Genomic DNA, 7,244 nt, shown 5'->3' on the forward strand with positions numbered 1-7,244 from the left:
CCCATTAGTGGCCCAACAGTTACTTTTCCCTATATTTTAGAAGGTTAATTGAAAGCAATCCTTGCTGGGGGTATGATGTCTTGTATTCCATCACTTGCAAAAGTGAAATGATTTTGAAGCTCCGTTTAAAGCCCTACATATTTGTAGCAAGGATTCTTTCTCTGTAAACAATCTGAAAGAGGTGTGAGGAGGAGCAACTATGTCACACCAAGCCTCCACTCACTTGAAGGCTTGTGACATGAACACACACACGTGTCCACAATCCATCTAGGATCCATGATGTAGTACTTTAAGTGCATAAAATTATGAAATGATTCTACGATCACAAGATGATAATAATAGTCAAATATACATAACTGGTGAAGTCTAATAATATTCACCATATTTACCAAAATGTTTTCGCAATTAAATGTTAATTACAGTTATGCCCCTAGGGCTACATATGATATGTAACACAAAAATAAAAAGGGAAGATGATACTCTCATCCTCAGCGTGCTCTAAAAGCACAATCGTTGCATGCACAGCCGTCCTTGTGCATGACCAGCTCCTCATCCCAGAGGTCACCTCCGTAGAAAGTCGGCTCTTCAAACCTGAGTCATCATCTAAAAATGGGCAATAACTGGGGTGAGCTTCCATGAAACCCAGTGAGGGGTACACACACAAGCATTCACAACAAACAATAAAATAGAAATAAGTATAATTGTTCAGCCAAAACAATATTAATGAAATTAGATGAATGCAATTAGATACATGAAATAACATGATCCAACTATTGGTAAACAATTCTAAACAATAAATTCTAAGTCCAAAGTATGATAATACTTGGGAATGCATTACCAGAATCTCCCACAACCTCGGACAAGCTGCAACCCAGGTTATTTTTCCTAACCCAATGCAATCTAGTATGATTATTTCACGTCTCAATTACGAGATGATCATACTTGGGAATGCAATACCGGAATCTCCCACAACCTTGTTAACCAAAATGACCCACAACCTCGGCCATGCTGCACCCACAAGCATGACCACATATGGTCTTAGTTTATGGGCATGTAGTATCAGAATCTCCAACAACCTCGGTAACCAGAATCTCCCACAACGTCGAACAAGCTGCACCCTGGGTTATTTTTCGTAGCCCAATGCAATCTATCATGATATGAATCACAATTACAAGGCGATCATGCTCGAGAATGCAATATCGAAATCTCCCACAACCGCGGTAACCAGAATGACCACAACCTCGGCCATGCTGCACCCACAAGTATGACCACACGCGTTTTCAATTTATGGCATGCAGTACTGAAATCTCTCACAACCTCGGTAATCAAAATCTCCCACAACCTCGGACAAGCTGCACCCCATAAATCAAGACCCATATTAACATACATATTCAAGTTCTCAAATAATAACAGGTTCATAAAGCACAATTTATGATCACACACATAGATAATATGTTGTATAGATTCCTTAAAATAATTCACAAAACCCAATCACAACTCATATAATCGTGCCACATCAACATTCACCACAAGAAACAATTTTTAATATGCAAAGTGATATGGTTATCCCTATAGCAAAATGATATAAACATTCCATAAAATTCATACAAAAATCCCTCTCACCTCGAGTCCTAGGTGATGATGGACAGCCGATGGCCTCGTGCTGCATTGTCTCGTCATCTCTTGGTTCTCCCCCTAGGATACATAAGATTTTTAAGAAAATAAATCACTCATAAAGAATTGAGACCCTAGGCACATGTTCTAGCTTCCTTTCTTATTTCTCTTTTCTTTGAAATCGTTTTCAAATTGGGGGTTTTATGACTATAGAGCTGATTTATACGTGGGGGGTGTTTAACCACCTCAATTAACTTAGATTAAGTGTATTCAATGGGTTGGTTAAGATGGGTTTACACATTGCACCCAATTTTTTTAAAGTTCAAGTCGTGACTACGCTAAATTTGGGAATTTCAGTTGAGGGTGTAGGTGGTGACCACTACTGGCTTATGTGGTACCCCAATCCACTATACCCATTTTTAATTTCATTTTCCCTAACCTAATTTTGAGTTTGAATGGTGGGGTATAGAGGGTTTGGGCAAAACCCACAATTTTCTAGGGTATAGTTACCCAAATTGGGGATTTCACTAGGGAGGGTTCATGAACTCAAATTAATCCATCAATCTTGCTAGGATAAGTCTCTTACATTAGACCCCTCTCCCAATTTGTAGCATTGACAAGTGGGAATGTGGGTTTTAGGAAATTTTCCCATTTCTAGGTTTTGTGTTACCCAAATTGGGGTTTAAAATGGGGATTTCACTAGGGAGGGTTCATGGGTTAAAATTAAATCATGGATCTTGCTAAGACAACTCTCCAACATCAGATCCCCCAATTGATTTATACATTAGCTAAGTGTGTGGATAGATTCGGTTGGGGCGATCTCCATTAGCTTTAACGGAGAGTGGAAATGGAAGGGAGAGAGAGATGACTATTTAGATGGTAGAGAAAGAGAGACAGCTTACCTTAGATGGCTAGGTGCTCCCCTTGCTCCTTTCTTCTTCCTCCTCCCTTGCCCTTCTCCTTCTTCTTCTTCTTCTTCTATTTTTTCTCTTCTCTTGCTTTTAGTTTGGTAGGAATGAAAAGAATGGGCAAAGACTTCTATTTATACTCATTCAAGTTGCATAAGGCTTGTTTGAAAAAATAATGAGTTTTCATTCATTATTGGCATTAATGTGCCCACCTTGGGATGTCCTAATATATTAGTCTATTTCTCAATATGTTGTTCCAACTATTGGGAGTTGTTTGAGGTGCACGGGTGTGAGGGTTCAGGCCTCACGGCCAAATAACCTAGTTTTGGCCTATGTACTCACTGGAGGTGTTCACCGGTGAAGACGAATTTGGTCCCTTTGTGTGGAAATGGATATGTAAATTGAATGGGATCCTTCTAAGGTGTTTTCAGTTTGTGAGTCCCTCCTCTTGGCATATTTTACTATTTAAGCCCGACAAATCCACAATTTACTAGTGGTTGTCACTTAGGTTGCATTACTTATGTCTAAAAGTTGAAATTAGCCTGGGTTTTTGGGCATGGGTATAACAAGCTATAATACTATTCTCCATTGATAGTGAAACATGATCTCATCTCATTGTAGACCTAGACAATCTTGTCGAACCACATAAATCTTTTTGCATTGTTCGATGGTTTGTTTGCGATTTTCTTTCTTTTCTACATTGTTTTAAGTTCTATTTTCAACAAACCCAAAGTTGAATATTTCAATGACTTATGAGGGAAGGGAATTCTACAAGTTGGATATTAAAAGTGTAAGGTTATCTGTATATATAAAGAGAAGAAGAAAATGTTATTTTAACCTTCTTAGCATCTCTCACCAGCCTCTGAAATACAAAAAACCTCCTTAGATCCATAACCCAAAAATTTCTTCCTTTTAATTTTAGATAATTCATTATCCATGAGAAATTTTGATTAGTTTGGTCCAGTTCTGGCATGTCACACAACCTTTCATATGGATCGAATGCTACGTCAGCAAGAGTCCTAAATTTTATCAAAAAGGTTGATCAATCCTTGTTCTTGATGAAGTTTAAACCGGAGTCACGAGGACTCATCTTCCTTCTATTGCTTATAGTGACCTAGTGTTTGAACAGAACCATATGCATTTCACAGAAATGTGGCTCCAAGTTGTTTCAAGATGACACTAAAAGAAGTTCATCAACAAGCTTGGGCCTGGGCTGCCCAACCTGATATGCCAAACCTTAGGCAACAGCTCAGTCCAGGGCAAGGCTCACTAAAGCCTCCATCAGTTTAGATCTAGCCTTTATAGACTACATAGTATGTACTATAAAGTTCCTGGTTTTGCCTTAAAATCCTTCACTACCTAATTCAGTTCATTGGCCTAACAATGTAGTAGGTTTAAAAGGTTTCCATGAAAACCCAACAGCTCAGTCACTGTACCTCTCTACAGTATAGGCTGTGGTGTTAAAATAGGATACTACAGAGCTATTGCCATACTTCATAGTGTGAGAAGGTGCAAATGCCTACAACTATTTTTCAATAATTTAAACAAGTAGAGTACAAAGCACATGCAAGCTTTAAACACCCTAAAGATGTTAGGCATTGAAATGTCCCATTAAAGGCTATATGATCTCACTTTCCACACTAAATTGTTCTATTCTTTATTTTTCTTTGTTCAGGAGTAAATTTGCAGGCCAATGAGAGGAGGTGCCTACCTACACATGGGCCCTGCCATTGTATTATTTATAAATAACAGACATGTGGGCTCTTCACCTATAATTGTTAGGAAGAATTTAGTAGATCTAATTGTTAAAATCTAAAACAATTCAGTACCTTAGAAGCTTATTAGAGGCTATTAGACAATGTCACTATCTGTCCCAAGCATGGGATCCTTTTGGTCCCCTCAGGTGGTGTTTGTGCTAACACTATTGCCATGGGGCCTAATCACCATTTGATGAAGAGTTTCCCTTTTCTATGAACTATGAATGCATGAGCAGGAAAGGTAATAAATTAAAGCTTTGAAGTAAGGTTGTCAATAGATCAGTTCTTGGCCCTTGGATGGAAGTAAGGGGAACCCATTTCTTCTATTGTCTTCTTAAGTTCAAAAAGTGAAATTTAACTCTTTGATTGCAACAAAACCCATGAGGGCAAAATACAATCCAAGTTTACTGTAGAACTGGCCTAATTGTCTTTCACCATGAACAGGGGAGGTTTGAGCATTCAATAACCAGAGCAGATCTTCTACTAGTACCAAAGATCCTGGGGAGGTGGGAGGGTAGGGGACCATGGTTCTTCTGCAAAACGTAAATGAATGGAAATAAGTGGAAAGTACACCCATTAACTCATCAAAATCTCTCTTTCCTTTCTCCAAACAAATTGTCCTTGGAAGGCCAACTGTTTTCTGCATATTTATGTTCATTAAGGATCCATAAAGGACATCTTCACTAGTGCTTCAGTATCAGAATTGCCAATTCTAAGTAAGACCCAATCTAGAAGAGGGGTGGATCAAATCAAAAGCAAAGCATTCAAAAGCCTTCTCCAAAGCTTTAAGCATGGATCCTGAAAATTGATCAATGCACACTCTTATGGCAAAACAATGTGAAGACAAGGACCAACTGTTTGAGAAAAAGCTTAGCTGAGTCACCCTCCTCTCTCTCTCTCTCTCTCTCTCTCTCAATAATATGACATTAAATATTGATTCATGGAGTCACCATATAACTAGTGATGATCAATAATCCACATTATCGAATGTTTGCATCCAAAACATGTGTTCTTGGGTATAAACTCTCTCTCTCTCTCTCTCTCTCGGACCTGCTGGCACGCACTTTGAGGAAAAGCTTCTTTGAAAGAACAAATGTACTTAAGGGAGTTACCTCATTTTGGGCTAAGAGTTCTAATGGGTAAGGTCCAAACATCTACAACCCTAGGCTGCAGAAGACTAAGAGAAGACATCACTGGAGCAATGGAAGAAGTTGGAAGAACAGGGAATTAACTTTTGAGAGCGACCAATGAAGAAGTCTTAATAGTGGAAGTACCAAACAGATTAACTGATGAGATTTCCTTCAAAAAGCATAGAATATACATAACTTGTGTCTGAATTTTAGAACTCAAGGATTCAGAGGAGCATATATACATTACTTGTATCACAGGACCATGATCAGTACTCAGAAGCATCAAAAGATGTGTATCAGCAAATCCCAATTTAGCAAGCTAAAGCTAAACCTCAAAAGGCAGTAGTACCTTATGAGATGTTCTGGACACCTTTAGGTGTAGCCCAGGACTACCATAAATGGCCTAAGAGGCTAAAACCTCCATTACAGACACAGTAACTTACATATTCAAGGAATTGTCAGGTTCTGGTTTGTTGCTTCATGAGGAAGAAGTCTCCACCATTATTAAGAGATATTAAGCTTTTCTTCTTAGGAAATTTTGATTCCCATAAGGGGTTGTGTGGGAACCCACTTTTCCATTGGGTCTTCGACAGGTTATATAGGTCACTTTCTGCCATTAGAGACTTAACTCAATCTTCCTACAAATGGGTTTGCATTGAGAAGAGAAAAAAAAAGATTGAATTGGCATAGAGCATGATTGAACTAACAAACATCAAACATGGAGAGAGACAGGTCAATGTATGTAAAAAAAATTAGGAGGCTGTTCCATAAAGACAAGTTCCTATGGTAATGTATGAGGAAACATGTTTTTCTTGACATTCAAGTGTTAGGTTACAGTTTTAGAAATCTGGGACACTGTGTCAATTAAACCGGCCAATCCAAGAATTTTGGTTCTTGGTGTGGATTCACATTTTGGAAAGGTTTAAAATTTTGGAGGGTTTATGACTTGTATTCTGTACTGGGTTGTGGCTGTTTTCAAAGGGTTGTTAAAGGCCTTTAGGACTTGATTATGGAAATCCGTATCTCTTTGTTTCTCTTTAAATTGTGGTAATGGGGCTATTAGGGTTATTGGAAATTCTTTATGAGCACAGAGAGACGAGGAAGAAAGCTTATAAAGCTTTTTCCATTGCTAGTGAAACTACTCTCATCTCTTCATGGACTTACGAGTTGAACCGCATATATCATTGTGTTGTGTGATTATATATTCATCGCCAGCAAAGATGTAGCTAGTAGAAGAGACCAATGGGGGAAATCTCTTGGAAATGTTATTACTAGGAATAAAGGTGTCTATTTGGGACCGGGAAACCAGGAACTGTCCTAGAACTAACCCATCCCGTAGGAATGATTCTGAGAGCTGATTTTGAGACTGAGTATTAAATGGGATGAAATGGTTTTGGGATGGGTTTTCCAAAACGGAAAGATTAAATAAGGAATCGGCTGGAACTAGAACCTCTAGGACCCGTTTGAGATGCATATTTAATCCTAATTAATACTCAACAGTTATTAATAAAGGTTATGTTATAATTACCAAGAAAAAAATTATAATTACCAAGAAAAAAAAAATTAAGGGTTGACATCATAGTTGGAAAATCAAGTTTTTCAACTCGACTTATTCTTTTCAAAACTTAGTGACTTGGTCGAGTCAAACCTGGTGAGTACGAGCCATGTTTTATTTTCTTATTTTATTAATATTTTCCTTTTTCTCCTTTCCGAGTGAGGAGGGACCAAGGCTTCGGATGTTTCATAGGTGAGAAGAAACAAAAATGCTAATATTAGAGACAACAAACAAAAATTTTAGGTTTTGTTAGTTGTAGACCAAACTTATAGTCTATGAA

General features: G+C 38.1%; 1 long non-coding RNA gene across 2 annotated transcripts; it reads right to left on the minus strand.

The window, feature by feature from the left end:
* Nucleotides 1–360: 360 nt before the first annotated feature.
* LOC122072680 lies at nt 361–2,646 on the minus strand. Of its 2 annotated transcripts, XR_006138569.1 has the most exons (4): nt 2,517–2,636; nt 1,624–1,695; nt 839–1,352; nt 361–603 (listed from the first exon to the last, which is right to left on the minus strand). It is a non-coding gene; the product is annotated as an uncharacterized LOC122072680 (long non-coding RNA). The 2 variants fall into 2 exon arrangements; XR_006138568.1 differs by having other exon boundaries at nt 361–1,352; nt 2,517–2,646.
* Nucleotides 2,647–7,244: the final 4,598 nt, after the last annotated feature.

This window comes from Macadamia integrifolia, chromosome 3 (genome assembly GCF_013358625.1).
Source record: "Macadamia integrifolia cultivar HAES 741 chromosome 3, SCU_Mint_v3, whole genome shotgun sequence".
NCBI classification, from domain to species: domain Eukaryota; kingdom Viridiplantae; phylum Streptophyta; class Magnoliopsida; order Proteales; family Proteaceae; genus Macadamia; species Macadamia integrifolia.